We start from the raw sequence: 18,909 nt of genomic DNA on the forward strand, positions 1-18,909 counted from the left end.
CTCTGCATGTTTTAATAATACATGTTAATGTCCTCCTCAACCGTCTCTGGGTCAGGAGCCTTGCAACACCAGCTTCCACGCCACTCTCCTCATCACTACTTGCCCACCTAGTGGAGGAAAGGACAGAGGCATGTTGAGGACAGGTGAGGGCACAGGGCCTGCTCCCGGGCCATGCCAACTAAGGGTTGTGTATGATGAACCCACCGACTGTTGGATCGTAGTGTCTGATGTCAGTTGGGATGAAGTGGATGACTGAGTTCACCAATCAAGAACCGCTGGGTTGCTGGTCAAGACACAACCGCTAGATAAAACCGGGAGCTCAGGCCTCTCGCTGCGACTCCTGCTGCCACGACCCCTTACTCTGCTACAACCTCTGCCTGCGCCAGAAACATTTAGGCCTCTGCCACTCCTCTGTGCATGGCCTGGCAATTCTCTGTCTAACATACGTTTAGCTGAACTAAATAAATTAAAAGCAAATTAAAGCACCCCTAAAAGCGACTAACATATTTTTTTTTTGCACTGAAATAGGCCACTAAATACTTTCACCACAAATAACTACAACAGTGAAATGTGTATTTATTTTTATTTTTGTACTGAAATAGGCCACTAAAGGCTTTCACCACAAATAACTGCAACAGTGAAGTGCGTATACATTTTTCTTTTTGCACTGAAATAGGCCACTAAATGCTTTCACCACAAATAACTGCAACAGTGAAGTGGGCATATATTTTTCTTTTTCTACAGAAATAGGCCACTAAACGCTTTCAACACATATAACGGCAGAAGTGAACTGAGAATATATTTTTATTTTTGTACTGAAATAAGCCACTAAACACTTTTACCACAAATAACTGCTACAGTGAAATGCGTATATATTTTTCTTTTTGTACTGAAATAGGCCACTAAACGCTTTTACCGCAAATAACTGCAACAGTGAACTGCATATATATGTTTCTTTTTGTACTGAAATACGTCACTAAACACTTTCACCACATATAACTGCAGAAGTGAACTGTGTATATATTTCTCTTTTTGCAATGAAATACGCCACTAAACGCTTTCAACACATATAGCTGCAGAAGTGAACTGCGTATATATTTTTCTTTTTGTACTGAAATACGCCACTAAACTCTTTCACCACATATAGCTGCAGAAGTAAACTGCATAAATATTTTTCTTTTTGTACTGAAATACGCCACTGAACGCTTTCACCACATATAACTGCAGATATAAGCCACTAAAGGCTTTTCAACATAGCACTTGCACCCCAAGAACAAATCGTTGGAATGACAGAGCTGTATAATGGCTATTTGGATCTCCAAATTATCTTCCCCTGCAATTGTAAATTGCTTTTCTAGCACTGTCCCTAGCACCTTCTCACATTTCTCCCTGCACTAAGATGCTTTACAGATGATTCCTCCCTATCCTTTCCCTGCACTTTTAAATCATTTTTTGTTTTGTTTTTTGTCACAATGAGGTGTTTCCTATTGCTGTCCCTAGCGCCTTCACACGTCTGTTCCTGCACTCCGAGCGCTGGAAAATGACAGAATTACAAGATGTCCGCCGTATTTATAGGGCTGTGACATCACAGGGCTGGCTGGCTGCTGATTGGCTGCATGCATGGCATTATGGGTCATCCCACCTTACCAGAGTTCCTTGCCCCATGGCCTATGTGGAGTGTGTGACTTTTTTTGATAACTTTATATTTAATTTTATTTGGGAGGTGAAGCAACCAAAAAACTGTGAGGGCAGGCATGGTTCCATAGGTATGTAACCATGTAACAGAATGGCAGGATGTAACAGTATGTTGGAAAAATCCCTACACACCATCATACAGAAGTGTTGCAGTATATAATGCAAGTAATCAAACGCTCCCGTTCAAATCCCCTAAAGAGATGTAAAGATGAAAAAAAAGTTAGATAAAGTTTTTAACTTAAACATCTAAAAAATATTACAAATTTTAAAAACCAACATCATTAAATGAAACATTACAGGCAACTGCATTCGTAAATGTTCAAAGTATTAAACTATTATGTGATTTAACATGCACAGTGAATGTAGTACAAGCAGGTCACATGTACAAGCAGTACAATGTCATTGTCATCATCATTACTGCCTCTCTTGGTCAGTCTCCACATCCTCCTCCTCGACTTTGTTGTTAGTGAACCATAAAGAAAGTAATGTGTGGCTGGTAAAGTACTGGAGGGGGTGTATATCGCACCCAGAATGGTAAAAAGAATCCAGGAAAGCTTGTGCATTAGTGAAGTGTAGTTTTCTGAGGCACTTTTCTTTAAAGTGTGTTATGGGCCTGGATTTGTATAGAATGGGGGGTAGGTTGGTAGAGGGACCTGCCATTCCCTCCCACTACAGTAAAACAATTTTCCCCTAGCCTGAAGTAATCCCAGGTGTAGAGGCTGGGCTCATTAGTGTGGGATAAAGACAGGGTTGAGAGCTTAATTCGGGATCAGAGCCTGGAAGCTACATGACCTGTGGTGTCTGTGCAAAGCCTGACCCCCTTGTGTTGAATTTGGAGCAAGCTTGAATTCAGGAAAGGTGATTTACTTTGTTTCAGTAACGTACATGTAGATGCTTAAAAGTGACTGACTTTGGTTGTCCTATGTTGTTTGGAAAATATAAGTTGTTAGGACTTTTAACCCCCGAAATCTGTGAGTCTGTCATTGCAGACCCCTCCACAAGCACACCCGACAATTGGTGTAGCAGGCTATGGGTAATGGTTACCAGGGGTAATCGTTAACAGCATAACCAAACAGCACATGAAGCTAAATGCTGCTCAAATCTGTTGCACATTTATTTACATCCAGATCTATCCAGAGAAGGCTCGACCCAGAGAGGCTGGCTGAAATCTCCCTGTGGCATCGTTACCAGGGAAGTGCAAAGCTTTGTGCAGCCGCTCATGTCAGATAATCACAGCTAGAACGCCTCAAGGATCAGAGGAAGACCTGGAGACCGAGTCTGGGCCACCTGTGTATCTGTGTGGGATCCTAAGTGGACCAACTACATACACAGCTGGAAGGATAGAGGAATGATCCTGAAAAATAATACTACAAATCAAAAAATGAGACTGAATATGCCTTAGCAAGGCAGTCATCACAAATGAATTTGATGAGTGCCAGTTTGATATCAGTGTTAATGACAGTGTGTGGTACCTACTGGCTCAGGATCCAGACCATAGACAACACTGGATAGACACTATTGAGCTGCACAAGTTTGAATCCAGCTATGGATCAGAATCTAGCTTATGGCATGGCTCCATGGTGTCCCTGGTTGAGTGGTTATTTTGCTACTTCAACCTCATCATTTAAGAAAAGACAGTGTGTGAAAAAATTGACAAAATTGTAGAGACTGTAGAGATGAGCTTGAACGGGATAAAGTTGTTGAAGGCAATGACAACTATTTCCTTCCAAACCATGCTGATAGAGAGTACAAGCATAGCAGCAATGGCAACAGCGAAAAATTGTTTCAACACCAAAAGGCATAAATTGGATTGATTTTAAAGGGGAACCAATAACTTCCAAGGCTACTACAGCCAGAATATTGGCCATTTTGTCACATTGCATTGATCTAATGGTTAAGCAGGACAGCTGGCAGAAAAGTCTTGAAAAGGAGGTTGAGAAGAGGAGATACTGTAAGTAAAAGAAGCATGTAAGAATGCAATGACCAAATTAAAGAAAAAAAATCCCCCTTTGGTGGAGCGGACAATGAAGAGGGAACAGTTTGATTAATGAAGAATTCTTTCATGCAGTTGAAGCTGCTTTGGAACAACAGGACAAAATTGAACAGTCTCAGACAAAGCGAGATCACACTTATATTAATCTTTACCAACCAGTGATGTTTTCACTGGCGTGGAAAGTCACAGATTTGTTTGAGCAATGGATGAGATGATAGAGAACCATATAACACACCCGCAACACGATATACTGAAAAAAGTAGTAGAGAAGGATGGTCATGATTTGTAATGCCTGTTGCCATACCTAATGTTCACTAGAAGAAAGGGGCCTCAAACCTCTTAAAAGGGTTGTCTCACGTCAGCAAAAAATTTCTCATGTAGAGAAAGTTACCGTAATGCAAGGCGCTTACTAATGTATTGTGATCGTCTATATTGCTTCCTTTACTAGCTAGATTCATTTTTCCATCATAATATACACTGATCGTTTCCATGGTTACCACCACCCTGTATCAGTAACTGTGTTTGCACAATATAGGAAAAAGTGCACGGCTCCTTGGTGGCTGGGACCACGGGAGTGAGAATAGTCCAGCACTTTTTTCTACAGTGTGCAAGCACGACCACCGCTGCTGGATTGTGATGGAATAATGAATCAAGCCAGCAAAGGAGGCAGTATGGACAATCACAATACATTAGTAAGTGCCTTGTATTAACTTTGTCTACATGATAAATGCCATTTGCATACAAGATACTAGAAACATGCAGAGAGACAGTGTCCTCCGAGGTTAAGTGCATACTTGATTTGGGTGTTATTAAGGAGTCTAAAAGTGAGTGGTTGAGCTCAATGGTACCGGATTCTAAATGGTACGTGGGGGTTTTGCAATGAGTAAAAAATTGAATGAGGTGTCAAAATGTAATGCAAACCCCATGCCCTGGGTAAATGAACTGATTGTTCCAGTATGTAATGATGACCTTTGGGTTACATGGAGCCCCTGCTACATTTTAGAGGTCGTTGGATCTCATCCTGCAGCCACATCTTGACTACAGGGCTGCCTACCTCAATGATGTAGTCATTTTTAGTTCATACTGGACAAGTCAACTCTGCAAAGTACAGGCTGTGCTAGATTCCATTAGTGATGTGGGCTTTACTGTAGACCTGCAGAAGTGTAGAGTAGGCTTAGGGGAAGCAAAATACCTGGGTCACAATATTGACAAGGGTTAATTAAGCCCCAGATCAACAAGATCGAGGCCATACAGGCCTAAACTGTTAAAGCAAATCAGGGCGTTCCTGTGTATCACTGGTTACTACCAATGGTTTGTGCCAAATTTTGCCTCTACTACAGCTCCGATGACTGACTTAACAAAGGAGGGTAAGTCAGTAATTGTAATATGGACACCAGAGGCAGAGAAGGCTTATCAGAGCCTAAAGTCGGCTATGTGCAACAGCCCGTGCTCAATAACCTGAATTTTAGGAAAAAGTTTTGGGTCCAGACAGATGCTTTTGATGTGGGGCAGATGAGTCTGATGCAGTGTTACCACAAACACTGAATGGTAAGGAACGTATGGTGAGCTACCTGAGCAGAAATTTGACTCCTGCAGAGAAAAATGACACAGTTATTGACTGAGAGTATTTGGATATCAAGTGGGAATTGGAGTCATTAAAGGGGTTGTCCCACTTTGCTTTTTTAATCTTATCAGCAGTAGATGTCCTGATAACTTCCTGGTTCTCAGGCAGTTGAGTGAAGGCCACGCCTCCTCATGACTCACCCTGCGTGCTCGTTCATGTGTATGAGGTCATCCACATGGAGCCGTATGTGAGGTCCCGCCCCCCCCCCCAGTATAATAAACATTGAGTGCGGCCCCCCCCCCCCCCAGTATAATATACATTTAGTGCGCCCCCCCCCCCCCAGTATAATATACATTCAGTGCGGCCGCCCCCCCCCCAGTATAATATACATTCAGTGCGGCCACCCCCCCCCCCAGTATAATATACATTCAGTGCGGCCACCCCCCCCCCAGTATAATATACATTCAGTGCGGCCACCCCCCCCCCCAGTATAATATACATTCAGTGCGGCCACCCCCCCCAGTATAATATACATTCAGTGCGGCCACCCCCCCCCCAGTATAATATACATTCAGTGCGGACCCCCCCAGTATAATATACATTGGTGGCGCAGTGGGAAGTGCCAATGAGGGTTAAAAAAATAAATAAAAAATTAACTCACCTCCTCCAATTGTTCGCGCAGCTGCCGGTCTCCTGTTCTATCTTTAGGACCTGTGAAAGGACCTTTGGTGACATCACTGTGGTCATCACATGGTACATCATATGATCCATCACCATGGTAATGGACCATGTGATTAGCTCAGTGACGTCACCAAAGGTCCTTTCACAGGTCCTAAAGATAGAACAGGAGACCGGCAGCTGCGCGAACAATTGGAGGAGGTGAGTTAATTTTTTATTTATTTTTTTAACCCTCATTGGCACTTCCCACTGCGCCACCAATGTATATTATACTGGGGGGGTCCGCACTGAATGTATATTATACTGGGGGGGGGGTGGCCGCACTGAATGTATATTATACTGGGGGGGGTGGCCGCACTGAATGTATATTATACTGGGGGGGGGGGGGTGGCCGCACTGAATGTATATTATACTGGGGGGGGGGGGGGGGTGGCCGCACTGAATGTATATTATACTGGGGGGGGGGGGGGGGTGGCCGCACTGAATGTATATTATACTGGGGGGGGGGGGGGCGCACTGCGCCACCAATGTTAATACAAATGCAGGAGGTGGGTGCCGGAGTGAAATAGCCGGCACCCGACCTCTATGATAGGGGGCTGCGATCAGCGGCAGTTAACCCCTAAGGTCCCGCTCCCTGTCATAGAGGTCGGGTGCCGGCTATTTGATTCCGGCACCCGCCTGCTGTATTTGCGCATGCGCGGGCGTGCGCGTACTTGTAGGAATGGAGAGGCGGCCCGAGTACTTGTTCAGCCGTTGTGCGCAGGCGCGGCACAGCGATGCGGCCGGACGAAAGAGGCCGTATCCATGGGATACAGAAAACAACAAAGGAATCGCTTTACATGATTTTTTGAATGAAAGGTAGCTTTTGGATAATAACATGGATAGGAAGATATGTTGTGTGGGGGTAAATAGATTAGATAAAACCTATTTTATGAAGTGGGACAACCCCTTTAAGGTATTAGCTGATGGGCAGAAAATTTAGGTTGATGACAGACCATGCTCCACTAGCATGGATGAAGCAGAACAAAGAGGGAAATGTAAGAGCAGCCAGGTGGTTCATGTCTTTGCAAAATTTAAATTTTTCTGTGGAGCATAGGCTGGGAAAATTACAAAGGGAAAGAGGGGGGGATATGTAACACGGTGGCTGGTAAAGTGTATAGCTTACTCGGAATGATCAGATGAGCTTACTCAGAATGATCAGATGGGTAAAAAACTCAGGAAAGCTGGTTTGTTTTAGTAAAGTGTAGTTTGCTCAGGCAAAATGATTTACTTTACTTTAGGCCTCATGCACACGGTCCGCAAAAATGCACACGGTCCGCAAAAACGGGGTCCGTCGGTCCGTGATCCGTGACCGTTTTTTCGTCCGTGGGTCTTCCTTGATTTTTGGAGGATCCACGGACATGAAAAAAAAAGTCGTTTTGGTGTCCGCCTGGCCGTGCGGAGCCAAACGGATCCGTCCTGAATTACAATGCAAGTCAATGGGGACGGATCCGTTTGATGTTGACACAATATGGTGCCATTTCAAACGGATCCGTCCCCATTGACTTTCAATGTAAAGTCTGGAGTTCTTTTATACCATCGGATTGGAGTTTTCTCCAATCCGATGGTATATTTTAACTTGAAGCGTCCCCATCACCATGGGAACGCCTCTATGTTAGAATATACTGTCGGATATGAGCTACTTCGTGAACCTCAGATCCGACAGTATATTCTAACACAGAGGCGTTCCCATGGTGATGGGGACGCTTCAGGTTAGAATACACTACAAACTTTGTACAAGACTGCCCCCTGCTGCCTGGCAGCACCCGATCTCTTACAGGGGGATATGATAGCACAATGAATCCCTTCAGGTGCGGCACCTAAAGGGGTTAATTGTACTATCATATTCCCCTGTAAGAGATCAGGGCTGCCAGGCAGCAGGGGGCAGACCCCCCCCCCCTCCCCAGTTTGAATATCGTTGGTGGCACAGTGTGCGCCCCCCCTTCCTCCCTCTAATGTTAGAAATCGTTGGTGGCACAGTGTGCGCCCACCATCGCCCCCCCCTCCCTCCCTCTATTGTAATAAATCGTTGGTGGCACAGTGTGCGCCCACCATCGCCCCCCCCTCCCTCCCTCTATTGTATTAAATCGTTGGTGGCACAGTGTGCCAACCACCATCGGCCCCCCTCCCTCTATAGCAGTAACAACATTGGTGGCAGTGTGCGGCCTCCCATTCCCCCCCCCCCCATCATTGGTGGCAGCGGAGTTCCGATCGGAGTCCCAGTTTAATCGCTGGGGCTCCGATCGGTAACCATGGCAACCAGGAGCTCCCGGCCGTTCACAGACATCGCAGCAGCAAGCAGGTAAGTATGAATCTTATACTGTTGTACTATTGCTAAGTAACCATGGCAACCAGGGCTGCAGTAGCTTCCTGGTTGCCATGGTTACCGATCGGAGCCCCAGCGATTAAACTGGGACTCCGATCGGAACTCCGCTGCCACCAATGATGGGGGGGGAATGGGAGGCCGCACACTGCCACCAATGTTGTTACTGCTATAGAGGGAGGGGGGGGGGCGATGGTGGTTGGCACACTGTGCCACCAACGATTTAATACAATAGAGGGAGGGGGGGGCGATGGTGGGCGCACACTGTGCCACCAACGATTTATTACAATAGAGGGAGGGAGGGGGGGGGGAATGGGAGGCCGCACACTGCCACCAATGTTGTTACTGCTATAGAGGGAGAGGGGGCCGATGGTGGTTGGCACACTGTGCCACCAACGATTTATTACAATAGAGGGAGGGAGGGGGGGGCGATGGTGGGCGCACACTGTGCCACCAACGATTTATTACAATAGAGGGAGGGAGGGGGTGCGATGGTGGGCGCACACTGTGCCACCAACGAAATTCAAACTGGGGAGGGGGGGGGGTCTGCCCCCTGCTGCCTGGCAGCCCTGATCTCTTACAGGGGAATATGATAGTACAATTAACCCCTTTAGGTGCAGCACCTGAAGGGGTTAATTGTGCTATCATATCCCCCTGTAAGAGATCGGGTGCTGCCAGGCAGCAGGGGGCAGTCTTGTACAAAGTTTGTAGTGTATTCTAACTAGAAGCGTCCCCATCACCATGGGAACGCTTCTGTGTTAGAATATACTGTCGGAAATGAGTTTTCACGAAGTGAAAACTTAGATCAGAAAAAGCTTTTATGCAGACGGATCTTCAGATCAGTCTGTATGAAAGCAACCTACGGCCACGGATGCCAATCTTGTGTGCATCCGTGTTCTTTCACGGACCCATTGACTTGAATGGGTCCGTGAACCGTTGTCCGTCAAAAAAATAGGACAGGTCATATTTTTTTGACGGACAGGATACACGGATCACGGCCTCGGCTGCAAAACGGTGCATTTTCCGATTTTTCCACGGACCCATTGAAAGTCAATGGGTCCGCGAAAAAAAACGGAAAACGGCACAACGGCCACGGATGCACACAACGGCCATGTGCATGAGGCCTCAGTCAAAGTACTTGTGGATGCTTAAAGGGATTCTGTCTTGACATTTTAGCCCTATAACCTAAACATATGGCCAGGTCCGTACAAATAACATGAATCCGAAACTGTACTTATTAAATCTGCCTGTGGCTCTAGTAGCCCAAAAAACAGGTTTTTATAACCGCTCAATCGCCTACCTAAGGTGCCCAAGGGGACGTCAGTTAATACAGGGTGCCCGGCCGTCTGGTGCCAAGCGCCTCCTTCCCAGTCTTAATCGCCGCCCTCCCCGTCGACAGTGACGCCTTCCTCACCTCAGAGCCCGGCCACTGTAGTCGGGAGGGCGGCGATTAATACTGGGAAGGAGGCGCTGGGCACCAGACGGCCGGGCACCCTGTATTAACTGACGTCCCCTTGGGCACCTTAGGTAGGCGATTGACCGGTTATAAAAACCTGTTTTATGTGCTTATAGAGCCACAGGCAGATTTAATAAGTACAGTTTCGGATTCATGTAATTTGTACGGACCTGGCTATATGTTTAGGTTATAGGGCTAAAATGTCAAGACAGAATCCCTTTAAAAGTGACTAATGAACTTGAATGTCCTACTTTGTTTGGAAAATAAAAGCTGTTTGGACTTTTAACCCCCAAAATCTGTGACTCTGTTATTTCAAACCCACCACAAGCACACAGACCCTCAACACCAATAAACAACTATACATGCCCAGGTATCCAATTGTGTTCAAGCTGAACTCCCACTTGGCCAAGTTGCAGTGCAGTCGCTGTGGTACCACTAACTAAGGCTACTTTCACACTAGCGTTCGGAGCTCCGCTTGTGAGTTCCGATTGAAGGCTCTCACAAGCACCCCCGAACGGATCCGTACGGCCCCAATGCATTCTGAGTGGATGCGGATCTGCTCAGAATGCATCAGTCTGGCACCGTTTGGCCTCCGTTCCGCTCAGCAGGCGGACACTCGAACGCTGCTTGCAGCATTCGAGTGTCCGCCTGGCCGTGCAGAGCCAAACGGATCAGTCCAGACTTACAATGTAAGTCAATAGGGACGGATCCGTTTGAAGTTGACACAATATGGCTCCGTCTGACTAACTTTCCGACGTAGACATTTTTCTGAAATATGATGCATGTTCTGAACGGATCCCATCATCTGCATTATAGGAGCGGATCCGTCTGTGCAGACACCAGACGGATCCGCTCCGAACGCAAGTGTGAAAGTAGCCTAAGTTGATTCCACTGCCTTTATGGAACTGATGGCATTCACTCAGTCTCAATGGAAAATACCTAGCCACTCTTGTTTCCACAAAAAAGCCATCTGTGCCTTGTACTCTCACGTGTTAGTGAACTTGGGCCACTCCTTGGAATTGTTGTGTGGCAGGGTGCACACCACTTTCGACACCTGGAGCAGCTGTTATGGGCAGGGACAGTACATGTCTTTCACGGCCCACTGGCTCAATGTTTTGAGGGTCCATCTGGTTCTCACACCAGCCATTTACAGTATCTGCCTCCTCAAGGGACATCCTTCCACCCCAATACAAACAGGGCAGAGTGTTTCTTCCACCTCCCCTTCCTTCTATCATGTGTGTACAGTGAAGCATTACCATGCTGCTACACTACATGTGGGGGAAATAACATATGCTCTCTGGATGGCGCATTTGACAAATTTAGTGGTGAAATGCTTTTTAAAAAAAAGTATTGTTTCTTGCAGAAAGTTCAGGCCATGTCCAGGAGAGTAACTGCACTTTTCAGCCCTTCTTATGTGGCTAAGAACGCCCTCCTGGGCTTGCAGTGTCAGAGCAGCCTGCCTTTGCGCCAAGTGATCTGCAATATTTCATTTTAAAGGGATTCTGTCACCAGATTTTACCCCTATAACCTAAAGATATCCTCATGTCCGGACTAAGAAGAAGAATCCTAAGCTGGCCTTATTAAAAGTCACTGAGGCTCTATTTGTCCAAAAAACAGGTTTTTATAACCTGCCAATCACTTACTTAAGGTGCCCAAGGGGAGGTCCGTTAATACAGGGTGCCCGTCCGCACCCCTCGCCGTCCGGTGCCCAGCGCCGCCTTCCGTCTTCATCGCCGCCTTCTACAGCTCAGCGCCGCCCCTGCAATCCTCCCGTCCCTTTGCCAGATCCCGCGCCTGCGCACTAGGCTCGGCCAATCTGCAGGTCATATTAGAGTTGAGCGAAGTGCGCACTTCGCTCAATGAAGCCGCTGCCAGGAGTCCGCACGGGCGCATCAGGCTGTATGCAAACGAAAACCATTTGTAGACGGATCCAGATGCAGATCCGTCTCATAAATGCATTGCAATACCGGATCCGTCTCTCCGGTGTCATCCGGAAAAACGGATCCGGTATTTATGCGCAGACCGCATCCATCAATGCGGCAGTTCCTAGGATGGAACTCAAAACCGGAAAACTTTGATGGAAGTGTGAAGGTACCATTAGTAGAATTCCACCTTGCACATGCTGGAGCATCTGTACGAGTAGCATAAAGTGGTCAATGATTACATAATGCATGAGACCACCACAGCAGGTGAGTTGCATACCCGGGCGCTTCAAAGAGGCCACCAGATTTGCAGCATCAACTATGTCATACCCCTGATGTTTATCTTAGAGCAGACGCTCACATTGCTGCAAGAAGGTAAGGTGGAAGAAGAGCAGCTTCTACATCTTGCTGGCCACCCTATAGATATTGGGGACTTGCATAGACAAAGTCCCATGGAGGAAGAAATGCAGAAGGATAAGCGACCACAAGAGGATAAGGAATAGCAGAAGCAAAATGAGTAATTTATTGCCAGCCCAATTATGCCACTGCCACTGTCTGCCTGTCCATAATTTTCCATACTGCAATGCTGTTGTTTCTGCAGCTGCTGTCAGTACAGCTGCTACCCTCCCTGCTGCCATGCCACTACTACTATCCCTACACAGCCATTGCTCCTTCCATTTTTTTAATTTTAAAAAGAATATTTTTTAACAGGTTCTTTGTTATCACCGTTGACCATACACTAAATCGTAGCAATATATGTCACTGTCACTCTGACACTATTTACTATTGCTGTGTTGCATTCAAGAGCTTGAAAGAAAAGAGACAGAGAAAAAAAATTAAAATTAAAAAAAGAAAAACAAGAGACAGATTTGTTAGAATTGTTACCCGAAACTAATTTCAAACTTGCTCATCTCTTCTCTATCAAGTACCAAGATATGGAACATAGCAAAACTTAATGACAATCGAGTAGTGGAGTATATGTAATCGCTGAAGTGCGGTGTATAGCAATACCCTGTCCCCCTCAAACCCGAATTATTAGCTCTGCAAGAGGAGGTCACCTATCTCAGTCACAATCTAGGACAAGTTGGTTGTGGCCATTCTTAATCATGTCCAGCAAACTCTTTAAAGGGGTATTCTCATTTCGCTAGTATATGCCCCCAATTTCTGATAGAGCGGGTCCCAGAGGTATATCTAAAACAGTGACCCACACCTATGGGAAACAGTGACCCACACCTATCAGACATTGGAGCATCCTAGCGATATGCCCTCAATGTCCAAGATGGGAATACTCCTTTAAGTATGTGGCCTATCTTGGCTTTGAGAACAAAATAATATTCTTTATTGTAGAGCGAATTTCTATGTGAAGACGCCCTTAGGCTGGATTCTCATTCTCATTTTTGTTTGCATGAAGGCTTTACCAGTTTTAGTTCCTTTGGAGATATGAAGGTGGCAGGGCAATGTAAGGGAGAAGCAATCTAATAATTGCTTCTTATAGTCATCTAGGGCGACGCAAAAAAGTTTTAAAAAAAAGTTTTAAAAGTATAAAAAAAACATAAAGATTCAAATCACCCTCTTTCCCCATAATTAAAATAAAATAAATAAATATCATAGGCATCACAGTGTCCAAAGATGTCTGAACTATTAATATATAAACATATTTATCCTGTACAGTGAATGTCGTAACAGAAAAAAATAGAAAAATGGCAGATTCCCAATTTTTTCTTTGCTTCACCTCCCCAAAAAATGTAAAAAAGTGATCAAAAATTGTTGCTAAGATGATATCTATATAAGCTACAGATCACCCGGTTTTTCTTTTTTTTTTGTATGAAAACACATGAAAAACTATGAAAATGTGATATTGTTGTAATCGCACTAATTCAGAGAATGAAGCCAACAGGTCAGTAACTCACAGGGAAAGCCTTAAAAACAAAACCCAGAAAACTGTTGGAATTATGTTTTTTTTTCCAATCCCAACCCATTTAGATTTTTTTTTTTAACAGATTCCCACTTCATCCTATGCAATATGAAATGTTGCCATTAGAAAGGACAACTTGTCCGGCAAAAAACAAGCCTTCATACAGGTATGTGAACGGAAAAAATAAAACTTCATGGCTCCAGAAAGGAAGTTAAAAAAGGAAACGCAAAACAGAAAATTCTCCAGGGTTAAACAGTCCATTTCTGACGTTTTTTAGTTTCAATAGTTTTTTATTTTATCAATAAAAACAAAGAAGTATTCGGACATGGACAACATCACAGTAATCAGATGCATTGCTGACGTTTTTTTTCACTGACGCCTTTCTGTGAAACTGATATTAAAAACGGACCCCTTCAATTGTATGGGGGCAGTCGGTAAATAAAAAACGGATAAGATAGAACATGTTCTATTTTTTTTACATCCGTTATCCACTCGCTGTCAAAAAAACGTGTGAATAACCCCATAAACAACCATTGCTCTAAAAATGGATGTGTGACGTCCGTTAAAAAACGTCCATCACATGTCCGTTTTTCACTGTCGTGTGCATGTAGCATTAAACGGATGCCTCACACATGCGCCATACATAGCATCCATCACCATACGGTTCCACTGTAGAAATAAAAATTTTAACATATACATTTTTTGCGGGACTCTGCAGGATGGAAAAGTGTATTGTGCTTTGCTATGAATCCTCCCCCCCTCCTAAATGTATATGTAGATCACTGGGGGCCCAACTGCTGAGACCCCCAATTGATCCCGAAAACGGTTTTCCTGTACTCTGAAAGGTCACTGTGGAATTTAGGAAGAGGCTGGTCGGTCATGCACACTGCCACCCCATTCCATCTCTATGAGACTGCCAGAGACAGCTGAGCGCCCCCATTCTCATGATTAGTGGGGGGTAATAGTGGTTGGACTTCAACTGATCTAAGGCTACAATTTACATTAGCGTCAGCCTTCTCCGGTGCACAGCCTGCTGGATCACGCGTGCCGCCGGAAGTCCGCTCCGGCCCCATTGACTATAATAGGGGCGGCCCGGAGTTCCGGCCACAGCAAGGCAATCATGCCGAGAGGCGGCCGGAATAAAACTATGACACGGATCCGGCAGGCTGTTCACCCGCCGGAACAGTATGCCAGACAAGGCTGCCGCGAAGGCTACTTTCACACTAGCGTTTTTACTGGATCCGGCAGGGTTTAGCAAAAATGCTTCCGTTACTGATAATACAACCAGTGGCGACTCTAGGAACAATATATAGGGGGGGCACAAAGATACCACAGTCAAAAATGGGGGGGCAAAAACAAAATAAGTATATAGAAATAAGATTACAAAATACGAGAGAGTTGCGGTCTGCAGGGATACATTTATAATAAAACAATTTACTTACAAAAGAAGCTATTCAGTCGTCTGCTGTGCCGTCCTCTGCTTGCTTCTGCGGATTCATTCCCCTCCTTTCTGTCCCTCCTCAGTGCACAGGCGCACTGTTATGGTGGATCTGTGGAAGACACACTGTTATGGGGGCATCTGTGGATGACACATTATGCCTCTTATTAGCCCTCATTATGCCTCTCATTAGCCCCCATATCAGCCCTTATGCCTCATTAGCCCCCATTATTCTTCTTATTAGCCCCATTATGCCTCTAATTAGCCCCCATTATGCCTCTTATTAGCCCCCATATGCCTCCAATTAGCCCCCATATACCTCCAATTAGCCCCCATATGCCTCCTATTAGCCCCCATATGCCTCCAATTAACCCAATATGCCTCCAATTAGCCCCCATATGCCTCCTATTAGCCCCCAAATGCCTATTAGCCCCCATATGCCTCCAATTAGCCCCATATGCCTCCAATTAGCCCCCATATGCCTCCTATTAGCCCCATATGCCTCCAATTAGCCCCATATGCCTCCTATTAGCCCCCATATGCCTCCTATTAGCCCCATATGCCTCCTATTAGCCCCCATATGCCTCCTATTAGCCCCCATATGCCTCCAATTAACCCCATATGCCTCCAATTAGCCCTATAGACCCCATATGCCTCCAATTAGCCCCCATATGCCTCCAATTAGCCCCATATGCCTCCTATTAGCCCCATATGCCTCCAATTAGCCCCATATGCCTCCTATTAGCCCCCAAATGCCCCATATGCCTCCAATTAGCCCCCAAATATGCCTCCAATTAGCCCCCAAATATGCCTCCAATTAGCCCCATATGCCTCCAAATGCCCCCATATGCCTCCTATTAGCCCCATATGCCTCCTATTAGCCCCCATAATGCCCCCAGCAGCCACATTTTTTATAAAATAAAAAAACACTTACCTCTCCTGCTCCTGGACGGACGCCGCCTGCCATTTTCTCCTTCCTCAGTCGACTGTGCTCTAAACTGGCGCGCACAGCGTGAGGTCACAGAGCGACCTCACGCTGTGCGCAGCCCTGCACAGCCGACAGCCGAGGACCAGGAAGTGGTAAGTACAGAGCGTTCACCACTTCCTGGTTCTTCGGTACTAATGAGCACTTCCATAATGGAAGCGCTCATTAGTATTCACTCGGGGGAATCAGCGGGGGGGGGGGGGGGGGCAAGGAACAACATAGGGGGGGCAATTGCCCCCCCTCGTCCCCCTCTAGCGACGCCACTAAATACAACCATCTGCATCCGTTATTAACGGATCCGGTTGTTTTATCTTTTACATTGCCAAGATGGATCCGTCATAAACTCCATTGAAAGTCAATAGAGGACTGATCCGTTTTCTATTGTGGCAGAGAAAACGGATCAGTTCCCATTGACTTGCATTGCACCAGATCCATCTTGCTCCGCATCCCAGGACGGAAAGCAAACTACATGTTACAGTTTGATCTCCAGTATGGAAACGCAACTAAACGCATTTTTGAGCATTCAGTTCAGTTTTGTCCCCATTGACAATGAATGGGGACAAAACTGAAGCGTTTTTTTTCTGGTATTGAGCCCCTATGACAGATGTCAATACCGGAAAACTAAAACGCTAGTGTGAAAGTAGCCTAAGTCGTGTGGTCGTTCGGGACGGGGTCGTGCACCTCATAACTAATTAGACCAGTGCTGTCCCTCGTCAATACCGCATGGCTATTAACAATACAGTCTCAACGGACATTACGGTCTCGCTAGTCTAATTAGCGGAAGCCGCCGCACATGACTACGTTGCGACCTAGCCTCGCGTAGTACCCTAATTATCGCCTTGCTATAACTAGAAGCCCACAACCACCTCAAGTTACATTTCCACATCCCTATGACTAGCATTTCGTTCTTGCACTAAATAATAAATAGCAATGGAGAACCCCTGAGCCAGGAAGGTGGTCCTGCCACCAATAATGCTCCACACATTAGGAGAGGCGCCATTACATCGGCCGCCTCAGTCCCCCACATCGCGCCCGCTTCTCCCCTCACGACGATTCTTCCCGCTCAAAATACCGGCCACCTGCCTGACAGGAGAAGCCGCACCGCATTCCCGCTGGTGGGTCATCCCCGCCCCGCATGTCGCCTATATAAGAGGCGGTGAGAGACCTCCTGTGTGGGCAGCACATGAGGGGCGGAGGCAGCAGAAGCCGCAACAGGTGAGGGTCTCCACAGACTGCGTGCAGACGGGGTGCGGTACCGTCCTGCCTGCCGGTGGTGTGTGACGCAGGAATTCTCCATTGTGCAGCACATTATATGTAATATTAGATATATATACAAGGGAATTATTGGACTTTTCTCCATCATTGCTGTAGCTTCTGCAGTGAGGTGCCCTGTGGCTCCTTATACTGTGGCCCTGAGGTGATCAGGCAGTGTCACCTCCATTATTATCTGCATTTTGTTCAATTCGCAAACCGGTTATTAGTTCGTGGCCATGTTGCTGGTGGAGATGGGTGGTTTTACCGCAAAATGTCACAGTTGTCACAATTGTGGTTTTGCAGGTAAAGGTTACAACAGAGCGACAAGCCTGAAACGCGTGTTCTGCGTGGCCATCACCAATGAAGGAACGGTTCAGCCTTAAAGACGGGACCTGAGCCTTGCTATACTCCATAGGGCGCATGCACAGGGCAGTGGAGTTTATGTGCACATTTTTGCTTAATTTCTGCACCAAAATCAGTTATTTGTGGATTTTACGCAGATTTGCCCTAGGGTGAAAACTGCACAGAAAATCCACACATACTATTGATGTGCTGTGGATTTTAGAATTTGCACCTCAGGTCACTTTTCCGCACCTAAATACGTAAGGTTTTGAAAATGTCACGTACTTAGGTGGTAATGTATTGTGTGCATATACCCTAAGGCTGGTGCCACATCCAACATGGCTGGACCCCTGGAGGTGATCACACTTACCTGATCCCAGCCACTGAGTTCTGGCTCTTTATGCCCCGGGACTCCTCGCATCAACATCCTGTTTGACGCCACCGCAGCCAATGACTTTCCGCAGGGGTGACGTGTCACCCCTGTGTTATGTCACCCATTGACATGATGCATGGGTGACACATGACCACTGAGGGCATGTGAACCGAGTCGAACAGGATTGTCGTATATCTTCTATATAAAAAGAATCTTCATATAAAAGAGAGGATAAAAAAATCATAAAATGATATTATCCTTTAGGCAGACATAAACACGCCTCTAAGTTCATGTGTAACAGGATGTTGATGCAGGGAGACCCGGGATTTGCAGCGTCAGTGGGACTGCGATGGTCCGGGAGAGTAGTTGCACTTTGTGCTGGGAGAGTAGTTGCACTGTGCTCCGGGAGAGTAGTTGCACTGTGCTCCGGGAGAGTAGTTGCACTGTGCTCCGGGAGAGTAGTTGCACTTTGTGCTGGGAGAGTAGTTGCACTGTGCTCCGGGAGAGTAGTTGCACTGTGCTCCGGGAGAGTAGTTGCACTGTGCTCCGGGAGAGTAGTTGCACTGTGCTCCGGGAGAGTAGTTGCACTGTGCTCCGGGAGAGTAGTTGCACTGTGCTCCGGGAGAGTAGTTGCACTGTGCTCCGGGAGAGTAGTTGCACTGTGCTCCGGGAGAGTAGTTGCACTGTGCTCCGGGAGAGTAGTTGCACTGTGCTCCGGGAGAGTAGTTGCACTGTGCTCCGGGAGAGTAGTTGCACTGTGCTCCGGGAGAGTAGTTGCACTGTGCATCGGGAGAGTAGTTGCACTGTGCGCCGGGAGAGTAGTTGCACTGTGCGCCGGGAGAGTAGTTGCACTGTGCTCCAGGAGAGTAGTTGCACTGTGTGCTGGGGGAGTAGTTCTGCAGGGAGAGTAGTTGCACTGATTTCTTGGGAGA

The 18,909-nt window shown here is 46.4% G+C and overlaps 1 pseudogene; it reads left to right on the forward strand.

Moving 5' to 3' along the window:
• Positions 1–2,914: 2,914 nt before the first annotated feature.
• LOC122926946 lies at positions 2,915–3,887 on the forward strand (annotated as a pseudogene).
• The last annotated feature ends 15,022 nt before the right edge of the window (positions 3,888–18,909 follow it).

Source organism: Bufo gargarizans, chromosome 2 (assembly GCF_014858855.1).
Source record: "Bufo gargarizans isolate SCDJY-AF-19 chromosome 2, ASM1485885v1, whole genome shotgun sequence".
In the NCBI taxonomy this organism is placed as follows: Eukaryota; Metazoa; Chordata; class Amphibia; order Anura; family Bufonidae; genus Bufo; species Bufo gargarizans.